This window comes from Thamnophis sirtalis, unplaced genomic scaffold (assembly GCF_051295495.1).
Source record: "Thamnophis sirtalis isolate CommonGarterSnake01/CBP01778 unplaced genomic scaffold, rThaSir2_p1.2 scaffold_8, whole genome shotgun sequence".
NCBI classification, from domain to species: Eukaryota; Metazoa; Chordata; class Lepidosauria; order Squamata; family Natricidae; genus Thamnophis; species Thamnophis sirtalis.
The window spans coordinates 35,276,178-35,301,762 of NW_028261388.1; the positions used below are offsets into that span (position 1 = coordinate 35,276,178).

Genomic DNA, 25,585 nt, shown 5'->3' on the forward strand with positions numbered 1-25,585 from the left:
AGTGCTCCCCCAGAGAAGCACAATCCAAGCATACTGAATATGTCTCCTCAAATGGGGATGAAACGTTTGCAACCAAATCACCAAGCTCAGAGCTCAAACCAACAACAATGTTGTTGTTATTGTTGTTGTTGTTGTTATTATTATACAATTGTATCACAGCGGCCAGTTGTTTCGCCGGATTTGGCATTGGTTACTAGTCGGGCCCCACCCAGGGGCCTAGGACATCGTAAGGTATTTTCGTAATATGCGTGCAGATCCAAGCAGTGCGGCTTTTTGCATTTGACTGAGGGTGATTTTGTCAATTTTTAACTGTTTTAAATGTAATTCCAGTGCTTTTGGAATAGCACCCAGTGTGCCAATTACCACTGGAATTACCACTGCTGGTTTGTGCCATAGTCGTTGAATTTCGATTTTTAAGTCCTGGTATTTTGCGATTTTTTCATGTTCCTTCTCGGCGACCCTGCTATCACCTGGTATTGCGATGTCTATGATTGTGACCTTATTTTTCTCAACCAGTGTGATGTCTGGTGTATTATGTGCCAGTATTTTGTCCGTTTGTATATGGAAATCCCATAAGATCTTGACGATCTGATTTTCAGTGACTTTTTCAGGCTGATGTTCCCACCAGTTTGTTGCTGTTTTAATATTATAATTTTTGCACAAATTCCAATGGATCATTTGTGCTACTGAATTGTGCCGCAATTTATAATCAGTCTGCGTGATTTTTTTACAGCAGCTGAGTATGTGATCAACAGTTTCATCAGCTTCTTTGCAAAGTCCGCATTTGGCATCATTTTTGTTGCATTTAATTAGTTGGCCATTGGGCATTTTAATTCCCTCACATGTAGTGATTTTGCCCCTTTTTATGGATACAGTGGTGCATTTTTCCATGCCAAACTGCATTGAAATATCGGTGCTGAATACTCGGACTGTGTTTGTCAGTGATTGGATTTCTATTTCTGACTTTCCATAGAGTTTCAAATCATCCATATATAATAAATGCACATTTTTTTCAGCTTCTTTGGCTGTTTGGTAACCTAATTTCATTTTTTTAAGATTACTGATAGTGGGATCATCGCGATGATGAAGAGAAGAGGTGAAAGTGAATCACCCTGGAAAATTCCTCGCTTGATATTAACCATTCCGTACTTCTCATTCCCTACTGCTAACTCAGTTCTCCGCTGTTTCATTGCCTTTTCAGTAAAGGATGTAATATTTTTTGCTAATGCCAGTTGTTTCTAAGCATTTTATGATCCAACTATGTGGCAATGAGTCATATGTCTTTTTGTAATCAATCCAGACCATATTCAAGTTCGTTTTTCTATTCTTACAATTTTCTAATATCATTTTATCAATTAGGAGCTGATCTTTTGTGCCCCTGCTCTACTGGCAAGATGTTATTTGTTTCCAAATAATCCATAATGTTATCTGCAATAATGCCTGTGAGTAATTTGAAGGTTGTTGGCAAGCATGTTATTGGTCTGTAGTTTTCAGGTATTGTTCCTTCAGTTGCATCCTTCTGAATCAAGTATGTTTTTCCAGTTGTCAACCATTCATCAATTTTTACCATTTTGTAAAATTTCATTCAGTTGCCTGGCCAATATTGCATGTAAACCGGTCAGATATTTGAGCCACAAACCATGTAATTGGTCCTTTCCAGGTGATGTCCACTTCTTTACCTTTTTTTACTCGATTTTTGACCATCTCAGTTGTTATTTCTAATACTTGCATTTGCTTGTTGCCAATGCTTTTCTCAAAGTCATGTATCCACTTTGCTTCCTTATTGTAGTCCTTTGCATTTTCCCACAGTTCTTTCCAGAATTCAACTGTGGCCTGCTTTTCTGTTTTTTCACTTTTGGTGTCACCATTCACATTAAGACTTTGATAAAAACGCCATTGGTCTGATCGAAATTGCTGATTTTGTTTATATTGGATGATTCGTGCCTCATATCTTTCAATTTTTCTAGCTGTTGCTGTTTTCTGCTGTTTTACAATCTCTACAGCTTCATTGATGTTTCTTGTATCCAATCTATATCTTCTGATTGGCTGATCTATGATTTTGCTGTTTTTAAGCCGTTGCTCATGCATGTTCTTTAAGTTGCTAGCATCTGCCCTTAATTTTTTGACTTTTTGTTCTAATCGGATTTTCCACTTTGGCTTTGATGATTTTTTAATTGTGTGAATAGGTGCTTTGATTTTAATGCCTAGTTCTTTAGTGACTATTACAGCTGCACTGTACATTAACTGATTCGTTTCCAAGATGGATCCCGGTTTGATTGTTGAAAGCACTGCATTAACCATTTTCATAATAGGGGCCAAAATTTTCTTAGGCACAGTTTTTAATGATGGTAAATGTTGCCTTTCCTCATTAAGCAGAAAATGCTCCATGATCTTATCCTTCAATTCTTTTTGTTTTTGAGTTAGTTCATCGATTGGTTCAATGATATCTGGTTCTGGTGGTAGTGTTGTTATTTCCTCCCTGACATCTTCTTCTGGGAGTTCTACTACAATGTCTTTAGTTGTGTCTTGAGTATTGGTTGTTTCTGCTTGTGATGTTGTTTTTTTATGTTTGCAAATTGCCTGAATTTCCTCAAGTTCAACTTCACTAAACACTTTATTCCGTATAATAAATCATCTTTGATCTGTTAGTCGTTGTTCACTAACATTTGAATCTGGATATTGTTGTTTCCATAATTCATACATTCACTTTAAATAGCCCCTTTTTTCTGGCTCTGAGTTGTAATAACAGGCCATTATGGCACGGTTTTCATCTGCATTATATTTTTGTCATTTTGTTGGCTGGTCCACTTGTAGCCCAGGCACCTCAACATCCGCCGCGGCCCTTGTTAACCTGCGTGACAACCGATGAGGTATAGAATTTTTATTCGTTTCCTTCACCATGTTATATGGCTTGGCGGTTTTTTTTTTATGGGGTCAGGTTGCCAACCTGATCCCAACCCTCCTTCTTTCTCATCCGGGCTTGGGACCGGCAATGGCGGAGTTGTTGTTGTTGTTGTTGTTGTTGTTGTTATTATTATTATTGTTATTATTATTATTTTCTTAATATATTCAATATACCACTATGAACATTTAGCAAATAATACATTACAGATAGTCCTTGACTTACAATCACAAATGACCCCAAAATTTCTGTTGTTAAGTGAGACATTTGTTAAGTGAATTTAGCCTTTGCCTTGCTATAGTTGTTAAGGTGAATCACTGCAGTTGATAAGTTGGTGACATGGTTGTTAAGTGACTCTTGCTTGACCATTGATTTTGCTTGTCAAAAGGTGATCACATGACCTTGAGAAACAGCATCTGGTCATAAATATGAACCAGTTGCCAATCATCTGAATTTTCATCATGTGATCATGGGGATACTACAAAGGTTGTAAATGGGGAAAAATAGTCATAAGTCCCTTTTTCATTTCTAATGGTCACTAAATGAATTGTTGCAAGTTGCACTACCTGTATTTTATTGCATAGTATAAACAAAACCCCTGATTGCATCATTGTTAATACAAAGTGGAATGCGGGAGCTATAGGTGTGGTTGGGGGGACCACGGACACGGGAGTGGGTCGGAGCATTGCGGTCGTAACGGGGAGGGGCAGATATGGCGGGGACTTTAGGGCTGGCCATTACCGGGGAAGGAGGGCTCGCTACGTTATAGAGATCCCTCCTTCCGGCCCTATGAGTTCCACTCCGAGACCAGATGGCGCGAGTAATAAGGACCCTGGTCCCGGCTGTTGTCGCTAAACGCCAGGTCTGTAGTTCACAAAGCTCCCCTCGTCCGGGACTTAATTTTAGACGAGGGGGCAGACCTGGCGTGTATTACTGAAACCTGGCTGGGCCCGGAGGGAGGAGTCCCCCTCGTAGAGATGTGCCCAGAAGGATTTCAGGTGCTTCATCAGCCGAGAGCTCAGAGAAGGGGTGGGGGTGTGGCTATTGTTATTCGGGAGTCTTTAGTTCCTCGTAGGATCCCTGCTCCGGAGCTTGTCGGGTGTGAGTCCCTGCTGGTGAAGTTGGACCTCAAGGGTCAAGTGGGCCTGCTGTTAACGTACCTGCCTCCCAACTGCATTGCAGCAGCCCTCCCCTCGCTCCTCGAGTCGGTAGCTGAGCTGGCAGTTGAGTTCCCCAGGCTTATGGTCCTGGGGGACTTCAATTTGCCTACGCTCAGTGAACACTCTGATGGGGCGCGGGAGTTCATGGCTTCCATGACAGCCATGGGCTTGACCCAGGTAATTCGGGGCCCAACCCACTCAGCGGGTCACACGCTCGACCTCATATTCCTCTCGGAGCAGTGGACTTGTGATCTTGGTCTGAGGGGTAATGAGATCATACCCCTGTCGTGGTCAGACCAGTGCCTACTGAGGCTTGACTTCCGGAGACCAAACCCCCACTGTAGGGAGGAGGAACCGACCAAGTGGTTCCGCCCCAGGCGACTTATGGACCCCTTGAGGTTCCAGACGGAGCTTGGGGTTATTCCTGATACTCTCGCCCACAATCCGGTAGAGACTCTGGTTGCTGCCTGGCACTCGGCAGCATCGGAGTCCCTGGACCGGATTGCGCCACTACGGCCACTCCGAGGTGGTGGATCCCGGAGGCCTCCTTGGTTTACCGAGGAGCTCCAGGAGAGGAAACGCCGAAGGAGACGCCTAGAGCACCTGTGGAGGTCCGATAAATCCGAATCAAACCGAGCACTTTTAACAACTTGCACCAAGGAATACATCAGGGCACTTAGGGCAACAAAAAGAGCATATATTGCCTCCTTGGCTGCGTCCGCCGAGTCCCGTCCAGCCGCCCTGTTTAGGATAACCCGTTCCCTCTTAAATAAGAGGGATACGGGGGACCCCTTGCAGGGTAGGGCTGAAGACTATGCCCAGTTCTTGGCGGACAAAGTTGCTCGGTTTCGGTCGGATTTGGACTCCACCTTTGCAGATCCAGCCGAGGCACGAGTGGACGACTTGGTAGACCATCGCTGGGTTGAGTTTCAGGATGTTACCCCCGGGGACGTGGACAAGGCCATGAGGGCTGTGAGTGCCTCCACCTGTGTACTGGACCCGTGTCCCTCCTGGCTGGTTGCTAACAGCAGGGAGGTGACACGGGGCTGGATCCAAGCGGTTATTACTGCCTCGCTTCGGGAGGGGCACTTCCCCGCCGCACTTAAAATGGCGGTGGTGAGACCCCTCCTGAAGAAACCATCTTTGGATCCAGCCGTACTTAACAACTACCGTCCAGTCTCCAACCTCCCCTTTATTGGGAAGGTTGTTGAGAAGGTGGTGGCGTACCAGCTTCAGCGGTCCTTGGAGGAAGTCGATTACCTAGACTCCTTCCAGTCCGGCTTCAGACCTGGTTACAGCACAGAAACCGCTTTGGTCGCATTGACCGATGATCTCTGGAGAGCCAGGGATGGAGGCCACGCCTCCATCTTGGTTCTTCTTGACCTCTCGGTGGCTTTCAATACCATCGACCATGGTATCCTTCTGCGACGACTGCGGGAGGTGGGGGTGGAAGGCACTGTTTTGCAGTGGTTCTCCTCCTACCTCTTGGACAGGTCGCAGTCGGTGTTGGTTGGGGGACAGAGATCGACCACGAGGCCCCTAACATATGGGGTGCCGCAGGGGTCGGTCCTGTCCCCCGTACTATTTAACATCTACATGAAACCGCTGGGTGAGATCATTCGGAGGCACGGGATAAGATACCATCAATATGCGGACGATACGCAGCTGTATCTGTCTGCCCCGTGCCAACTCAATGAAGCGGTGGACGTGATGAGCCAGGGTCTTGAGGCCGTCAGGGACTGGATGAGGGCTAACAAGCTTGTACTCAACCCGGAAAAGACCGAGTGGCTGTTGTGTTTTCCTCCCAATAATTTGGTTAGCATTCCATCGCTCAGGCTGGGGGACCAAATTTTACACCCCTCAGACAGGGTTCGCAACTTGGGAGTCCTCCTGGACCCACAGCTGACCTTTGATTACCACCTGTCGGCTGAGACCAGGGGGGCATTTGCCCAGGTTCGCCTGGTGCGCCAGTTGCGACCCTACCTGAATCGGGAGGCCCTCACAACAGTCACTCGCGCCCTCGTGACCTCTAGGCTGGAATACTGCAACGTGCTCTACATGGGGCTGCCCTTGAAGAGCATCCGGCGACTTCAGCTAGTCCAGAATGCGGCCGCGCGAGTGATTGTGGGTGCACCTCGGTTCACCCACATAACACCTATCCTCCGCGAGCTGCGCTGGCTACCTGTTGATCTCCGTGTGCGCTTCAAGGTGCTTCTTACCACCTATAAAGCCCTTCATGGTAGTGGATCTGGGTACTTGAGAGACCGCCTCCTGCCAATTACCTCCTCGAGACCGATTAGATCTCATAGATTAGGCCTCCTCCAAGTGCCATCTGCCAGCCAGTGCCGGCTGGCTACTACGCGGAGGAGAGCCTTTTCAGTAGCAGCTCCGACCCTCTGGAACGATCTCCCCATGGAGATTCGTACCCTCACCACCCTTCAGACCTTCCGCGCAGCCCTTAAGAGCTGGCTATCCCGTCAGGCCTGGGGGTAAAGATTGATTCGCCCCCACCCGAATGCTGAATGAATGTTGTTTATTTTTTAATTATGTGTTATGTTATATGTTACTGTTTGTATCCCCTCCCTATAAGTTGTTAGCCGCCCTGAGTCCCCTCAGGGAAAAGGGCGGCCTATAAATAAACTTATTCCTATTCCTATTCCTATTCCAAAGTCTATTAAATTAGCAATAAAACTGAAGCATTCAGACAATATCCCATCACTTATACCTGCCACTTTCAGTCACTGAATATCTCCCTCAAATCAACTTGCTCCTCCCAAACATATTTAAGAAAGGGAAGAGTGTGCAGACTGCCAAACAGCTTGCTCACATGTTTCTGCCACCCTCAGGTTAAGGAAGGCTAATCTAGAGGGTGTGGGGAGGAATCAAGAAATAAGTGTTTCAGTGTAAGAGGCCTTTCACATGTCCTCTTACATTGGCCTAATTACAAGTCTAAACTGATTATATTATTGTTTTAAAGCATCCCTTCTACTTTGGGGAATTTATCAGGAGCCAATGAAAACCACAGCACAACTCCTTAATGTTTTCTGCACTAAGAATCTTCTAATCTAAATGCATGTTCAGAGATGTGTGAAATATATTCAAAAAGTCCCTTAAACTAGGATAGCTCAAAAGTATAGGCGTGATGAAAAAAAGTAGAAGCCACAAATGGGATCTTTAAATAAAATTAAGGCTGAATGATAGGAAGAGAAATGGAAAAAAAATGAATAATGTAAAGTAAAAAAAAAAAGTTTTCAAATAGATGAGTGACTAGCGTATAAATTGAGAAAAGAAAAAAATGCTATCCAAATTACAAGAGGGGTATCCAGCCAATACAAATAGCATTTTATCAATATCATTCCAATTTCTATAGAAGAAGTGACATATTTCTAGACAAAATAGATGAAGACTAAAAGAACGGTGTTATGTTGCAAATAGAGATAAATTTATCATTATACTTACAACTGCTGTAAAGAAATTTGGAAGCTATTTATTTACTTTATTTATTTATTTATTATTTATTTTATCACTCATCTACAAGATAATAGGAAAGAATAAACATGAATAAGAACACAGGAAATATGTACAAATAAATGGGGACAGGAGGACAGGGATGGTAGGCATGCTGGTGCACTTATGCACATCCCTATTGACCTCTTAGGAATGGGGTGAGGTCAACAGTAGACAGTTTAAGGTTAGAGTTCTTTGTAACTTTTCCCTTTCTTTTCTATTTTTCTATTTTTCACTTTTAGCTTTCTTTTTCTTTTTTTACTTTATATTCGTCTGTATCTTCCTTTTAAAAAATTAATACAAATTATGTTAACATTGTTAGCAAATTAATCAATTGTTGAAGAAACTTTCAAAGTATTAGGAAAAATAATAAGATGCATCATTCAGAAATAGTATTATAATGCATGCTGGTCAGATGAAAATAAAGTCCATAATTTCTGCAAAACAAAGAAAAGTAAAAAGAAATAAAGAAATAGTTTTAGCTATTTCTACAATTTCGAACAACTGAAAATCTTTATTAATTAATGAACAGGGACCAAGATTATACCATCTGGGCAGAACAGGTGGACCGTTTTGATAATAAACAAAAGCAAGTTTTAAGCAGTAAACAATTATCTGTTTCTAAAGGCAACATAAAACAAAACGAAAACATGAATTGTTGAAAATGAAGGTCAGAATATATCCAACTAAGACAAATGCTACAGATACTAGCATTTCTAAAGCACATAAAAACCACATTGAAAATTAAACTCATAGGAATATACATCTTAAACTGATATTTTCCAATCCATGTTTCTACACTTAGAAATATTTCTCAGGTAATCTTTACCTGCGAAGATTCTAAGACAGATCACAGAGTGAGTGATCTAAAAGCAATCTCAAAATGATGTGGTAATTACTAGATATACCATAAGGAAAGATTTATCAAGAACAGGATTAGCCAGGCTAATTTTATTTCATCGTTGATCAGGTAACTTCTGTAAATTGAGAAAAGCTATAAATATAATAGTACTTGATTTTAACAAAACACTTGTCCAATTAATTAATGACATTCTAATTAACAAGTAGGGATGCGGTGGCTCAGTGGCTAAAATGCTGAGCATGTCAATCAGAAAGGTTGGCAGTTCAGCGGTTCGAATCCCTGGTGTCGCATAACCGAGTGAGCTCCCATTATTTGTCCCAGCTTCAGCCAACCTAGCAGTTTGAAAGCATGTAAAAATGCAAGTAAAAAAATAGGAACCACCTTTGGTGGGAAGGTACAGCGTTCTGTACACATTCGGTGTTTAGTCATGCCGGCCATATGACCACGGAGACCTCGGCGGAGAGCGCTGGCCTTTCGGCTTTGAAACGGAGATGAACACCGCTCCTAGAGTTGGGAATGACTAGCACATATGTGCTAGGAAAACCTTTATCTTTTTAATTAACAAGTAGCCAACTATGAGCTAGATAATATGATAATTAAGCAAGTATAAACCTGATTCAAAAATCATTTTCAGTGAATATTTATCATTAGTTTCTTCATAAATTGGAGTACAGATGGTCAGAACTGTCATCACTAATAATGTGGTGGTGAAATGTGACATCATGTGACTTCATCACTTAGAGATTTTTTGCAGTACCTATTGTCATTCTTAAGAATGTACATCATTAATTAAGCAGCTCCCCGCAACTTCCCACTAGTTTTCAAACACCAAAAATAGCAGACAAGCTTGCAGGAAGTTGCAAGTCTGAGGCAACTTGCAAGCAGGCCAACAGACAGGCAACTGGTTACTGTTGGTTGAAAGAGGGAACAAGAGAATGTGCAGGTGACCAGGAAGGGCCTCTATGAGCATAGTGGAATTTGAGGTGGCTGTTGCTGGGCTGCATGGGTGTTATGGTGTAAGTATAGTAGGCATGGCATGACTGCTTCTGAATGTGGAAGAGTACACTGGGATACAAGAATGGCTAGGGTGGGTGAAAGAAATAAGGAAGCACAGCATAAGCTTGATGGAATTTGGAGTAGCTCCAGCTAGATAGGAAAAGTTGTCTGAAGGTGCATGAATGTCCAGGGAGAGTGTGTGAGTGGCAGGTGAGGCATGCCACAAACAGGTGTGCAGGCACAAGTGCAGAAGGCTGAGGCGAAATGGGGAAGATTTACTTAAGCAACTTGCAACCATCCCTGCTGGCTTCCTTGGCTTTGCTTATGGGAAGCCATTACAGAAAATGACAAATCACATTCTCATGACTGTGGGATGCTGCAACCATTATAAGTAACAGCCAATTGTCAAGGGACCAGATCCCAATCCCATTAGCATGGAGAAGCTGGCACAGCTGGAACCTCAGGGACTGATTGTAACCACCACTTGTGCAGTGTCATTATAACTTTGAAAAGTTGCTGAATGAATGGTTGTTAATCAAAGACTACCTAAATCAGTGGTCTCCAACCTTGGCAACTTTAAGACCTGTGGACTTCAACTCCCAGAGTTCCTCAGCCAGCTTTGATGGCTGAGGAACTCTGGGAGTTGAAGTCCACAAGTCTTAAAGTTGCCAAGGTTGGAGACCACTGACCTAAATGACATTGAGTGTGGTGCTTTATGTTTAGGTCTCGGCCTGATACTTATAACTGACTTGGTAGTTTTCACTCTTACTAGATTTGTATGTGATAAAAGACTAAATGTTATAGACAATACCTTAGAAAAATATATACCTTTCAAACATGTTAAAGACATGTTAGAGATATCAGCTGAAAATGACAGGGTGATATTTAACAAAAATACAGGCCAAGAAATATATGGAATCAAATGTACAAGTATAAAGTAGGCAGGTGTTGGCGAACCTTTTCGGCACCGAGTGCCAAAACGGGAGCATGCATGTGCGCATGCGTGCCGGAAACTATAAGAGCAGCCACCCAGTGCACATGCACATGCTGGGAAGATGATCTTCTAGTTTCTGGCGCATGCATGAGCACCAGCCAGCTGGTCTTCACATGTGCATGAGCCCCAGAAACCAGAAGACCAGGTGGCTGGTGCACATGCGCTTGCCGGAAACCAGAAGAGCAGTCGCCCAGTGTGCTTATGTGCAGCTGGCAGCTGCTCTTCTGGTTTCCAGCACTCCCACACACATGAAGATCAGCTGTCCGGCACCCCAGAACCCAGAAGAGCAACCGGCAAAGGCTCGCATGCCTGGAGACATGGCTCAGTGGGCCACTTCCGGCACTGTGCCATAGCTTCACCATGAAGGAACTAGGGAATTCCCCAGCTGGTTTTGTGGAAAAGTAATGGTTTCAAACTGAACATGAGTTATCTGTGGGATATGAGATTCACCTTACAGGACTTCCTTATGTAAAAGTTACTTCCAGTGGGTAATTTTTGAGCTTTTAAGCACCCTTAACATACGCATTGACCTTGAAAATGGTTTGGAAAGAGGGTTTTGGATTTAATATGCAACTCAGGATATATTGGTACGTGCTGGACACTATTTCTTGTTACTTGGCAACACTTTCTTTTCTCTTAGTAACAGAGTAGAGCTCTTTGGGAAAAAAAGTTGGGAGGGAGGATTGAAGACAAGCCTGAAGCCTACCCATATTTCATTGCCACCATAACATTCAATCTAGGTATACTGAGAAACAATGGAAATTGATTTTTATATTCATTTCTTGAAGCAGAAGGTGTGAAACAAAAACCTTCTGTATAGTTTATTGAAGCATTTTAGGGCCCAGAAAAGATAATATCTTAATGCAAAATATATTCAATGAATAGTTGATCACTGATTTTTAAACTTAAAATGTGGAGAATATGTAATACTAAAAAGTGAAGATAATTACAGGATATAATAAATTATCTGTGAAATGTAGAATAAGGAAGGACTATTTTTTTTAAAAAAAAACACTTAATAGCACAATCATGTTATATTAAATATAAATAGCATTTCACGAAACATATTGCATATCATCTCTTACAATGGTGTTTTAGATACTACAATATGCTGTTATTTTCAGGTATATTTGAAAAGTGTGAAAATAAGGTAGGATCTTCAAAGCTGCCTCCATTGTTTCCCATTCATTCCTGATAATGTATGTTTCATTTACTCCTGCTTTATATCCAGTCATAATTACAATAGGTTCGTTTACATTAATGGCATTTACCTTAATTCCTTAAATTATATCAGTGGTATAAACATGACTTGTTATGTATCCAATTCATATACAGCTAAATACAGTTTTAGCAATTTACTATTTATTTATTTAATGATGGCAGCAGGCTTATTTTTGATAAATACAGAAGAAACAAAGAGAATATATTGGGCATGTAAAGTTTAACTTTGATTCAGTTTAAAGTAGTGCATTGATTCTGATTGTCATAGTGATCTGATTTGAAACAATGATTCTAATCTGAACAATTGATTTACTGTTCTGCCTTAGAGCATTGAAGCAGGTTTCAATTCAATCAGCTAAAAAAGAAAACAGCCATCTATGATCTGGATCAAAGTAGTACAGGCCTGTTTTGATGGTTTAAACTAAGCTATTACTTTGATTGGTTCTGTATGCGAAGAGGCTCATTGACTGAAATTTTATCAAATGCTGCTTGGGAGGTCTGTGTAGCATGAGTACATATTATTTATTACTTACAGAATTTCTTTATCTTGGCTATAGGTACTTTATAACATAAAGTACATAAAATGCAATAAGATGTACAAAACAATAAAATTGCACAAATAAGATAAACATTGCATTTAATTTAGTATGGTAGCATCTGGTCAATAAAAATGCTTTTCAATAGACAGAACTTTGTCTGGTGTCTTCTGCAGTAGAGATCTAATTAATAATAAGTAAATACTTTAGGAAATAGTTCAACTAAGGACACTTTCAATAACAATCAAACCAGTTAACAAGTTCTGTTATAATATCAGTGGTGAAATATACAACAGTTGTAAAGGTCTGTTTCTTTCTGATGAATATCTTTCCAAATATTTAATTACCATTTTCAACTTCATCAAATATGATACCAACGTATTTGTATCAACATTTCTGTTTTATGTTAATATCTCATAATTACTTCCAAATGATATGGGATACATAGCAATGAGATTGTTTAAAATTCTTTGTTGGTTATTCCTACTATGACAGTTGAATTTCAATTCTAGAACCTTTCTTTCTACAAAAGTATGGAACTTGTATTACGATATTTGGAGAATAATGTCTATTTCAAGCTTCGTGGTCTTTCAATAGCTAACCTCTCATCCAATCATACATCACAAGTTTTCTATGGAAAAACAAATCATGACAAAGTGATTATGGTCAGTGTAACTAACTAAAAACTTTGAATTTACCTGTACTATTTTTCTTCTCAAGCTTCTTATGTATTTGCCTTATGATAACTTATTTCTTTGAAGATATGTAGCCAGTTAATCTTCATAAATAAAACAGTTGACTAATCTGGATTCAAGCAAACATATGACTTGTAAAACAGAGGTGATATTCAACAGGTTCTGACCAGTTCTGGAGAACTGGTAGCAGAATTTTTGAGTATTTGGAGAACCGGTAAATACCCTTTCTGATTGCCCCTACCCCCATCTATTCTCTGCCTCCTGAGTCCCAGCTGATTGGGAGGATATGGGGATTTTGCAGTAACCTTCCCCTAGAGTGGGGTGGGAATGGAGATTTTACAGTATCTTTCTCCTGCCATGCCCAACAAGCCACACCCAACAAGTCACACCATACCCAACAAGTCACGCCCACAGAACCGTAGTAAAACTTTTTTAATCCCACCACTGTTGTGAAAGCATTTGATTATTAACTACATTAGTTAAAGAACAATTGTGCTCACTACAGATCCTTCCAAAATCTTCTCCACCATCAAACTAAGAATGTAGTTAAGATTTTTCTTGGGACCCTTTCTCATCCATATTAACCAACAACTCACTATCTAAAGAGCTGTTGTGTATATTTCCTTATTTTTTCACCATTTCAATACATCCCATCTTTGTATTATTATTGTAGATCCTCCCTCCAACTATTCTTAGGCATGATCTGGTTGGGCATGAGAAATACATTATAATAGTAGATACATTTATGTGCAGAGCTGATGCATAGTACTAATGAAAGATTCCTAGGTCAGAGTAGCAATGTGACCAATGCATCAAGCTTTCAAAGTTTCATAATGGCTTTCAGATGTTGCAAAGAAGGATTTGGAATGTTTAGAACCACAAAACCTCCTATAGGTAGCAGAACTACTGAGATAAACAAAGGTTGAGTGATATACCTTACAGTATGTTTCACCAAAAAGAATATTCCAAGTTTTGCTCTGACATACTCTGTTAAGAGAATGCATTGTGAGAGATAGGCAAAAAAGCTGGTAAACAGTCAAAATAGAAATACTAAAATAAAAGGAGTAGGAATCTCATATATGAGCTTTCTAATTAGAAAAATAAGAAAATAGAACAACAAAAAACATAAAATTAACATCTTAGGGCATTTTTTTTTAAAAAGGCAAGGCTTTCTCAAGCACACTGAAGCACTACAAATCCTTTGGAGATATTCATTTTAAAGATCAAATTCAGGGAGATCTAACCCTAACCCAAAGAGATTTTGTCTCCCTCCCCCACCCCAATTGGGATTTTCCCATGTATTTTACCAAGAAAGGTAGAAAGTGCAAGCTCAAAGGTCAGCCTCAAAAGTCCTAACCATACCAAAGTTCTATGGATGCATTGACAGTCCATTTATATCTCCAAATTCATGAAGACCTAACAATAAATCTGAGTTGGTTTGCTTTCTCAATGGGATTTTTCAATGTATTTCACAAATAAATGTAGATCAGGAAAGCTCACAAAGTGAATGCCCTCCTAAGTATTTTGATGCATTATGAATTCATTGTCAATGTCATTTTGCTCTCTGAATTCAAGGACAAGTAAGCCTAAACCCAAGAAGTTTTTTCCTCAGAATGAGATTTTTCAATGTATTATACAAGAAAAGTAGAAAGAAGGACACACAAAGTCAGCCCCTTCCTGACCATATCAAAACCATTGGCAATGTCCATTTTGCTGTTTGAATTCATGGAGACCTACCCCCATCCATAACTTGATTTGCCCGCAATGGGATTTTCCCATGTATTTTCCCAGGAATTATAAATCATGGAGTGTCAAAAGTTCAGCATTTCTTAAACCTACTTTTGTGTTCTGAATCCGCTGGCAATGTCCATTTTGCTGTCCAAATTCATGGAGACCTATTCCTGAACCATAAATTGATTTTCACAGGTATTTTACATGTAAGTCTTGAAAGGTCATCGCCCTCCTAAGAATACCTTTCTCCTCCAAATCCATTGGTGATGTACATTTTTCTCTCTAAATTTATGGAGACCAACCCTACGGGGATTTCCCTCAAATGGGATTTTCCCATATATTTTACCAGGAAATGTAGATAAGATAGGCTCACAAACTCCGCACACTCCTAAGCATAACTTTGTGCTCCAAACCCATTGGTGATATCCATTTTTCTCTCCCAATTCATGAAGACATAGGTAAAGGTAAAGGTTCCCCTTGCACATATGTGCTAGTTGTTCCCGATTCTAGGGGGCGGTGCTCATCTCCGTTTCAAAGCCGAAGAGTCAGTGCTGTCCGAATACTTCTCCATGGTTATGTGGCAGGCATGACTAAATGCTAAAGGTGCAAGGAACACTGTTACCTTCCCACCAAAGATGGTTCCTATTTTTCTATTTGCATTTTTACAGGCTTTCAAACTGCTACGTTGGCAGAAGCTGGGACAAGTAACGGGAGCTCACTCCATTATGCGGTGCTAGGGATTCAAGCTGCCGAACTGCCGATCTTTCTGATCGACATGCTCAGCATTTTAGGAACTGAGCTATTGCATCCCTGCAGGAAGACATAACCCTAACCCTAAGTGGATTTGCAAATGATTCAGAACATCATTCTCCCACACTGAAACAAATGCCGCTGTAGGTATGCAGCAAAGTTACAAGCTATTATAATAAATGGACAGAGTGTAAGTAATATTTAAAACTGTAAAAAAATACACTGTACCCTTGAAAAGGAGTTATTTCTATGACTTTTTTAATTTTATGCATATATTAAACACCTTTATTTTATTACTTTTATTGAGCAGATTCATTTTATCACATATATTAATGTTTATTTATTAAATGTTATTCCATAGTTACTAAGAAAAGACTTGCATAGACAAATACAGCATAAATCAAACCCCATACAAAAATTACAAACACAGCAGCACTACAAAATGGAAAGAAAATAAAGAGATGGCAAAACACCTTGAGGGTAAAGCTTTCCAAATGTTACTCTTTTCTAATTCCCATTATCCCAGAGACATATAAAATTGGCACTTTAGTCCAACTAAATCCGAACAGGTCTATTGCCTGCTGCAAGTCTCTTTTTAAAAACAAAACAAAGATTGGCACTCTTTGCTATGCCAGTGTTTAAGCCTCTGTTATGATAGTTGATTTATTGATTTATTTAAAATATTCCTAGGCTGATTTAAGAGGCAAAACCTATAAGGGCATCGCAGCATGGGAATTGTCTAAAGACAGAATATGTTAGCCTGCAGTTTGGATTGAATATTTTCAAACTGTTGCCAAAATGCATCAGTCTAAAAGGAAATTCATGAGTTGGCTTTGAACCAAGATAGTAGGTACACATCAGATGCGAAGCTTAAATGGTAAGAGTGGATTTCACCTCCGCACAATTACAAGTTCCCATTGAGAAAGGAAGTATTAGCATTTGTTACTATTCTGTGGACTGTTTTTAATAGACTCTAATCTGAAAAAAACCATTTCAAAACATCTTTCTATATTTGTCTGATATAAGCCTGAGGTGAAGAAAAGATGTGAAGCTATTGATAAACATCTAACCAAAGACTGAACAAGAGCACCAATAATCATATTATCCCAAGATTAAAAAGAAAGTGGATTCTTTTATAGAAGAACAACAGTTCCATTCAGATCTGTTTTTGAAGATACCAGTATCTTTCTGGCATGAAGTTTTTTTTTAAAAATAGGAATGTTTCTTTACTGAAATAGCAAACGGAAAAACTACAGTTATTGATATATTGAAAAATGGAAAGAAATGCTTTAGCAAAACTGTTCATATACCTATGCTACTTATTTTATCCAATTTTAACTGACAACCTTAACATCTTGTTAATATTTTTATATATTAATATTAAAATTATATTTTGGGGATAAATTTAATTTAATGCATGAATAAATATTTCTTAAAATTACAAATGTTATCTTTTCATTAATACTTAAGTATCCTTAAAGGAAAAAAATATTGTATTAATCAAGTAGAGCACAGAAGCAATATTTTAAAATATAATCAGGAATATTATTTTTATGCTAGGTAATGTCTTATTTATAAAATATACAGTATTGTGAAAATAGCTATATTACACATTTAACAAGCCAATTAACATAACATCATAAACATTAAATTGTTTTAAAAGTACACTTTTCATTTTGTGTTTCATACCCTCAAGATGCAAAATATATGAGAAAAAGACATTCACAACTAGGATTATCACAAACTTCAGATTTACTTCTTTTTATCCTAAATAAATGTCCACTTCTAAGAAACCTGGAGAAAATCAACTATCATGACAGTGAAAATTGTCCTGCAAGATAGGCAGCCTGTTTTTTGAAATTAGGTTCCTGCCTTTAGCATTTTGCCTAATCAGGGATATAGTTATAATGGAATGTGTGGGTGATCTTGACGAATGGGAGAGGGGTGATGAAGGGAAGAGATGCTATCTAGGAAAGAAACAAGAGAGGCAGGAACTCCCAGTGGCTCAATGGTCAAAAGGAAGAAATCCAGGAAATATCTGCCCTAATGGATCAAGCAGTTAAAACTGGTATTGGAAAGTTTGTACTTTTGTACTTGCAAGATTCGGTTAATGTACTCTACTTGAAGAGTTTCAGAGGGAGAGAAACCAACTTCCCTTGTAATAATTTCAGTTGTTGAACTACTCTTATAATCAAGACACACTTCCCAATACATATTTAAAATCTACCTTAACTAATCTAGCTCTAATTTAAGTCCATTAATTCTAGAACTGTTTCAGGGGGAGAAGAGAAGTTCCTGATCTTTAAAAATAGGTCATTTGTCCTTTTGATTTAAGCAGAAAAAATATTTTCTGCACATAGATTTTATGGGACAATACTAAAGCTAAATACTAAAATGGAGTGTGAAAATGGATGTCTAGCTAATAAGAAATGCATTTTGCTTTGTGGAGTAATTGATTTGAGAATAAGCTTAAATTTATATCAGTGCAGGGTACCCATAGCTACTTAGCCTCAGACTCATAAAACGTAATTATCCAGGCTTATATGATCTTCCCAAAATAATGACTCTGAGTAGCTTAATTATTCATTATTAATCCAATAATGGATTAAAACACAAAAACAATTATAAAATTAACAAAACAAAAATCAATGGGTCTCCTCCTTCACGCACTACTTCGAGCCATCCTAAAGATTTTAATTAAAAAAAAGATTATGACAGCTTTCTGTAATTGTAGCAGAAATAGGCCAGTCTTATATATTGACGTACACTAATTCAGAGGAAGGATATTGAGAAGGTACATGCTTGGGTCCCTGAGGTTTACATTTCCTAGAGGATGAGAGTTGCAAAGTACATCTCCTGTTTGAAGGCAATGAATGGACAAAAGCCACTTGCAGAAAGTAGCCTCTTAGATGACCACATCTTAAATCCTGGATGCAAATAATAAACCAATGCAGGCACCAAAGAAGGTGAGTGAACCATGATGTACTTATTATTATTTCATTCTGTACCAACTATACTTGAAAACTACATGAATAGTATTTAAGAGCAATTCCAGATAGAACAAATAACAATATCCAATATTATGAGGTGATAAAGACATGAATAAGCTCTCCAACAGTCCAACACTCCTTGCAACTACCCTGGGTATCACAAAGAAGATAATTTTATATCAATGGAAATAAACTTTTATATTAATAAATAGTTTTGGAATAGGAGTGTACATGCCACACCCTATACCCAAGGGTGATCAAAGTAGTCTTAGTTCCTTATTCAGGTTACAAAAATGTGACTGAAAGGATAATGCTACTCATCTTGCCTTTATGTCAACTACTAACTTCCCCTGGAAAAACATGGAGTCCTTTCCAATTATATGAAACTTGGATTTGCCTCTGCTTGGCTTATTATTTTAAAGGGTAATCCTACGCAGTTGAGGTAATCTTATCTCTGGATTTCAGCATTGTATATATATTTGTATTTAATGTATAGAAAACATTAACACAATTAAAATGTACTGTTGCTAATATACAACATCTGTGGAAATCATGGCATCTATGATGTGTTAAAGCATTTTCTTTTTAAGTTAGAATCTATCCTTTCTGATGCTTTAAGATTTGCTAATCAGTAGTGATTATATTCGTGATATTGCTTACTCGAATAAATCTTAATTGTTGTTATTTCATAAAGTGATGATCTGTCCAAGATGGCATTCTCTTTAAGAATCCTTTCAGGGATCATTTAATTTATTTCAGGAATCAGAGCAAATAGAGCAACAAATAGAATAAAGGAACAGATTTATGTGACTGAAGTTCGCTACTTCCTCTTTGTTTCAATCATTTGTTCAGGATTCCCTCTTGTGGCAATATTTGGAAGCATTCATGTGGTGTCTCTTGAACTTCATTTTCAGCTCATAGAGTCATCATTGTCATATGATTCACTGACATAATCCCAGTGTCAACCTAAGAACCACCTGATGTTCTTTGCACTGCACATTTACCCTTGGATTTCAAGGCTCAAACATCACTCAAGAAATATGAGTTAATGTATTAATAGAAAATGTTTGTTTCAAAAAGGAAATATTAACATTCAATAATATACAATTCACATTCAAAGATTCTTCTTCTTCTTCTTCTTCTTCTTCTTCTTCTTCTTCTTCTTCTTCTTCTTCTTCTTCATCATCATCATCATCATCATCATCATCATCATCATCATCATCTTGTATTGCTTTGGTTTAAATAGTAGCATATTCATCTCTTAAGTACAGGCTAGATAGACATCTATGTTAATGACAGGTGTCCAGAGGTGAAGAATGCCAAATTGTATCATTGGTTCTTGGCTATAAACAGTTGTATAAGGCTATTAGTGTTTTTCAATATTAATGTGTTTATGAATTTAACTATTTGAAGAATTTAATGCAAGATAATATACACTTGTGTATACACAGTTTAATTTAAAGATTATAGCAAAAAAGAAACAGGGAGAGAGACAAAAAAATTCTTTCTAAATCTAACTATGTTAGAAGGGACCAGAAAGCACACAGAACTGACACATATCAGAAAAAGACTGTCATCTACTGTGCCACCTATTCTTTCTGGATATTTGGTTTGGTAGGGATAACTGCTTGTAGATAGAACCAAATAATTTCATGACAAAACTGTCAAAATAAAAGCTTCTATGAAGTAAACCAGAGTAATTATAGCTGTAAAAACAATCAACTATAATTAATTATATACTGCTAAACACCTTAGCAGGTGAGACATGGTGGCTCAGTGGCTAAGACACTGAACATGTTGATCAGAAAGGTCAGCAGTTCGGCGGTTTGAATCCCTAGTGCCACATGACCATGGAAACTTCTTCGGAGAGAGCTGGCGGGTTGGCTTTGAAATGGAGATGAGCACCGCGTCCTAGAGTCAGGAATGACTAGCACATATGTGCAATGGGAACCTTTACCTTTACCTTTTAAACACCTTAGCAAAGTACTGTTGGAAAGAAATGGCTGTTTCTGCTAGGTTTTTCTACTCTCTGTACTCAACTAGGTTCTTCTAGATAGTTGACAAGCAGAATATGAGACAACAGCCCCTACAGTTTTGTCCACAACAATGGAAATTCAGTGTAGTTATTGCTAAAAATATTTTCCATAATATGTTAGACAAAAATGACCCTATTCCTGAAGAAAATGGGGCATTTCCATTAAAACTCATTAATTACTATGAACATGCAGTATGGACAAGATTTCATCTTACTTCCCAGAAAGCATTCAAGAAAAGTCCTGTAAGGTACCTATAACAATGCCTTGTATAAAATACAGGTTTTGCAAACATGTCATTGCTTACTAGTTGCATGAACATTCCTGACATTTCAATTTCCTGTTCCTTCCAAAATATGCTATATTGTATTAATGAATAATACACAGGTTCTTGTTCTAAAGTTCTAGCATCTAGATTTATAAAGAGTATTTACTATTAAAATAGTTTAATTTCTTGATGTCACAATAAGATTTATTTTTACTATGATTCAAAGTATTATACAGTAACATTTAAGAACCATCCAGCCATATGTGCCCACTACTGTTAATGTTAACAATTTAAATATCTTTGGAAATTGTAATATTCCATATAGCATTAGCATTGTAAAAAGAAATGTCACTAATACGCACTATTTTATTGAAAGTATTTCACAACTTATTGTGAACCAAAATGCAGATCTACAAGGCATCAGCTGATACTGATGCCTTGTAGATCTTGCTATTGTCAACATATATAGTAACAATGTTCCATTTTTGTTCTCCAGTTCTTTTTCCATTAGTCCCAAAAGGAAAAATTCTGGTTTCATTTCTATCTCCGTTTTCAGAATTCTTTGTATTAGGGTAAGAATCATACTCCAAATTTTTTTTCTGGCTTTATCACATGTCCACTATATTTGTGCGTTTGTGCCATTTTTAATGAGGGGAAAACCTGGATAATTGCACTAGTCATACATTTGCTTAACTTCCTTTCATGTTTAATGTTAGATTGGGGAACCCCTAACATTATTCTAGAACAGCAAAAATGTAATTTCAACTTAGAAATAGAGAAGAAAACAGAACTAAAAAGATTTTTTAGATGAAAAATCAGCTGTGGCTTCAGACTTCAATAGGATTGGAGTTATAAATGGTCACATATATTTTGAATATGATGTTCCATGTGCATCTGGTTATATCTGAAGCTAATGTGGGAAAGGATAGACTAGATATTGCCTTGGTTTAACCGAAACCAAGAGTTGGAATTTATAACATGGCACACAGAACTCATGGATGGCTCAAATGTGAATTTGACATGGGAAGTTACAAAGAAAAAATAATAATTTAAAACTTCTCTCTGCTAAAGAGACCTTCGCTGAGAATAGGCTCCAGCACAAGTCTGAAAACTCAGAAGACTAAATCTCTGGTCCTGGTAATTGACCCAAATTGGATCCTACAACATTATCCTAGGCCATGTAAGCCTTAATTTTAAATAATTTAAAAACATTTTAAAAGGAATTTATTTAATACTGCCCCTGAAAAATGTAAGTCTGAATTGCATCATATTCTAGATGAACTCCCTGACATCTACTACTTTTTATATGATGTTGCCAAATGAAGTAATTATCCTAAACTATCATGTTATTTGTTTGGCTTAGCCTGATATATAAACCAACAATTGGTGGCGTGGCATATATAATAAATGAAAAGACTAGAATGGTTTTTCAGAAAACTATGACTAACTTTGATGTGTAAATTTATTGTGGACAGAACATTTAAAAAATCACAGTTATGATGCACAGAAAAAGTTTTCTGTTATGAAGAATTGAAGCTGGCTGAAAAACCCATTCTCTATTTACTGCAAAAGAAGTAAAACAGCCTGATGCTTTTATTAACAATTTGTACTTGCTCTCCTTATTTATTTCATTTAGTAGAAATAATGATTTCTTACCAGTACTGGTAGGGATGATTTCTTCTACTGAAGCTCAGTTACTACAATAATTACATTAAAAACTTATTGAAGAATAAGACTTAATATTTGATAGCTTCTTTCTGGCTCTATTCCCATTGTAATTCCATACCATGACCTATACTTCATTTTAAAAAGCAAGATAAATTGCTTCTCACTCAAGCAGATAAGTGCTTTATGCACTGGTCCAACACAGACAAGATAATTGAACAAAATTAGCATTTAGAATATGGATGTTAAGGTGACAAATGGTGTATGAGAATGGCATGAAGAGATAGAATTGACTATCTAGTTAGAACCCCAAGGCTGAAGAAAACAAGGATGCCTAGAATCACTTTTATCTCTTTTTGCAGAAATCATGAAAGTTTCCAGACTGACCACTGATAGATCCAAAGAACTGTGGATGCAGAATAGATAAACAGAAGATTGATCAGGCCCAGAGAAGATAAATAAGTATGAAATAAAATGAAGACAGGTGTCAATATGTCGTATAATCTTTCAATCGCAAATAATGCCAAACTAAACACCAACAGAATCTCTTATTGTAAAATGATTTACAAGTAATATGAAAGTGAGGGCTTCTCAATGAATGGCTTCGCATAGGGGAAGTGTTTCAGGAAACAGACACCATTGTGTGATATTATATAAATATTTTAAAATATTTTAATAGTTTTAAAGAAATACAAAAGTTCTGAATAGTTCTCACATAATAATGCAGATCATGTGAATTTGGAAGTATTGTGATATTTAGATAATGAGTATGATGATGATTGAAGATGATGAGCAGCTGTGGCAGCAACTGCAGCATTTAAGTATGGTTAATTTCTACCATCTAAAGATGTCATAGTCCATATTACATTTAGAAGAGAATCACATACTACAGGCCAAAAATAAAAAGAAGTATAACAGATCTTGCTTTTAAATCCCTACGAACCAGATTGTATTGATTTAACCAGATTTATAACTAATATTTCTGGCAGATCCAAAAATATTGAGAGAAAAGCAAAGAAAGGAGAGAGGAAGATTTAACAATGGTATGGAAAGAAAACCAGAGCAATGCTCCCTTGTATACTGGCAACTTCTGACTTATCTAGTTTTTTTCTTCTTCCTAGCAGTAGGGGAAACATCACAATTCTAAGTAGCTAGGTTGGTTTCACATACAGCCTAATATAATATTGTGTCATAATTTGCAGTTACATCTTAGAGTTATGTATGTAACTTAGCAAAAGCACTTAGACGTATATACTGTTTCATAGTGATTTACAGCCCTCTCTAAGCAGTTTTATAGAATCAGCCTATTGCCCACAACAATCTGGGTGCTCATTTTACTGACCTTGGAAGCAGAGGTGGTATTCAGCAGGTTCTGACCAATTCTGGGGAACCAGTAGCAGAATTTTTGAGTAGATACCACTTAAATACCACTTCTGATCCACCCCCATCTATTCTCTGCCTCCTGAGTCCCTACTGATCGGGAGGAAATGGAGATTTTTCAGTATCCTTCCCCTGCCACGCTCACCAAGCCAAGCCATGCCCACAAAGGCACCCCACAGAACTGGTAGTTAAACAATTTGAATCCCACCACTGCTTGGAAGGATGGAACAACTGAGCTGTTCTGAATGGAGTGAGTAGTGAGTTAGCCTGCAGTACTGAATTCTAGCCACTGTGTCACCACAGCTCTTATGAACTATTCAGCAAACCATGGTTAAGGTACTGCCTTCCCATTATATGGCATGAGTTCTTATAAGAATGTCACTGCGAGTTATTTTAAAGCACTTATTGGCTTCTACATAAACTGTGCTTAATAATAGCTCTGTCACTTAAATTAGTTCAAATATGTTTTTATTCTTGACGAACTAAAAATTCCATTTTTTTTCTAATCTGGTGATTTGGAGCCTGATGTTTCAAGCAACACCAGCCTACTCAACCTTTTATTCTTGGCTTCTAGTTCCTTTCATTCATGTATTTTCCTTGTAATATAACAATAATGTACAATTAATACACAACAACAAGAGCCATGGTGATGCAGGAGTTAGAATGCAGTATTGAAGCCTAATTCTGCTGACTGCAGAATTGGTGTGTTACTTACTTGATTGTAGTCTGACATTAACCTTGGAGTTAACCTATGCAGAGTTAACCTATGCAGGCTTAAGTCCAAAAATGCTAGGGAATTTCTAGAAGCCTGGCACTCTGACAAATCAGCCATCAATAGACACATAGACATTAACAACATCTATAGACTATGAAAAAGAGATCATCAACCAGCCCCAAAGAGAAAAAGACTCCAGCACCTCTCTACCAGTAACTAACACTCAGATCAGCATGGATTAACTCTAAGGTTAACTTCAGACCAACAATCAAGTAATTACTACCCAATCAAGAAACTGTCAAAGATCAATCAGTAAACAGGTCAACCAAAGAATCTCTAAGACTTCTCCCACCCACACAAACAAGCAAGACACCAGAATATAAACTGAAAGCAAACAACACTCCTTTTTAACACTGATGACGTTACCTACTTAGGGTAATGAAGCATTTGTAAGAAAACAAGCAAGCTCAGAAAGCACCAAGGACCCCTTCTGTTCCATCTCTATATCTTGGAATCAGAGATTTGCCTTTCCATTTTGTCATCCATTATTTCCAGCTCTCATTGCAATTGTCTGGTTGTGTGCTCCCTTGAAACAGCTATGCTTTTAAATCTTGCCTATAGTTTGTTGATAATCTTCCAGGGCTCAGGTGGGAATGCCCATTCAGTTAACAATTTATTAGTTCTTCTCAACCTTGAAGTGTTCATCTGGCACAACTGGGAATCCTGGAAGTTTAAGTCCACACATATCTTAGAGTTGTCGAGGTTGTGGAACACAGCACTAGTAAATCAATTTGAAATAATGTAAAGGACCATAACTTTGTTAATTGTTATCAAATATATTACATTACACACACACACACACACACACACACGGCAAATACCACTCACTCATCATGAAATCTCCAGAACCATAAAGCCTACAAACTTGAAATTTGGCATGTATTTTCCTCTTGGCTTCTAGGTGCTCACTAAGAAAGGATTTGTTGAAATGACCATCATCTCATTGGTATTTTGTATATAATAATTAACATGATCTGATGCTATGGAGTTCTACTCCTCCTCCTCACCTGAAAAGAACTCTGTTCCAACTGCCAGTTGCCTCACATTCTGTTACCTCAGTTCAAACTGGCAGATGTTCCACTCCTTCACACAGGAGTGGTCTTTTTAATCAGTTTAATGG

General features: G+C 38.1%; 1 long non-coding RNA gene across 1 annotated transcript in view; it reads right to left on the reverse strand.

Moving 5' to 3' along the window:
- LOC148044363 (uncharacterized) overlaps positions 1-25,021 on the reverse strand; it is a 63,264-nt gene extending 38,243 nt beyond the window's left edge. Inside the window, exon 1 of the long non-coding RNA XR_015697573.1 lies at positions 24,836-25,021. This is a non-coding gene — a long non-coding RNA (uncharacterized LOC148044363). The remainder of the gene's footprint in view (positions 1-24,835) is intronic.
- Positions 25,022-25,585: the final 564 nt, after the last annotated feature.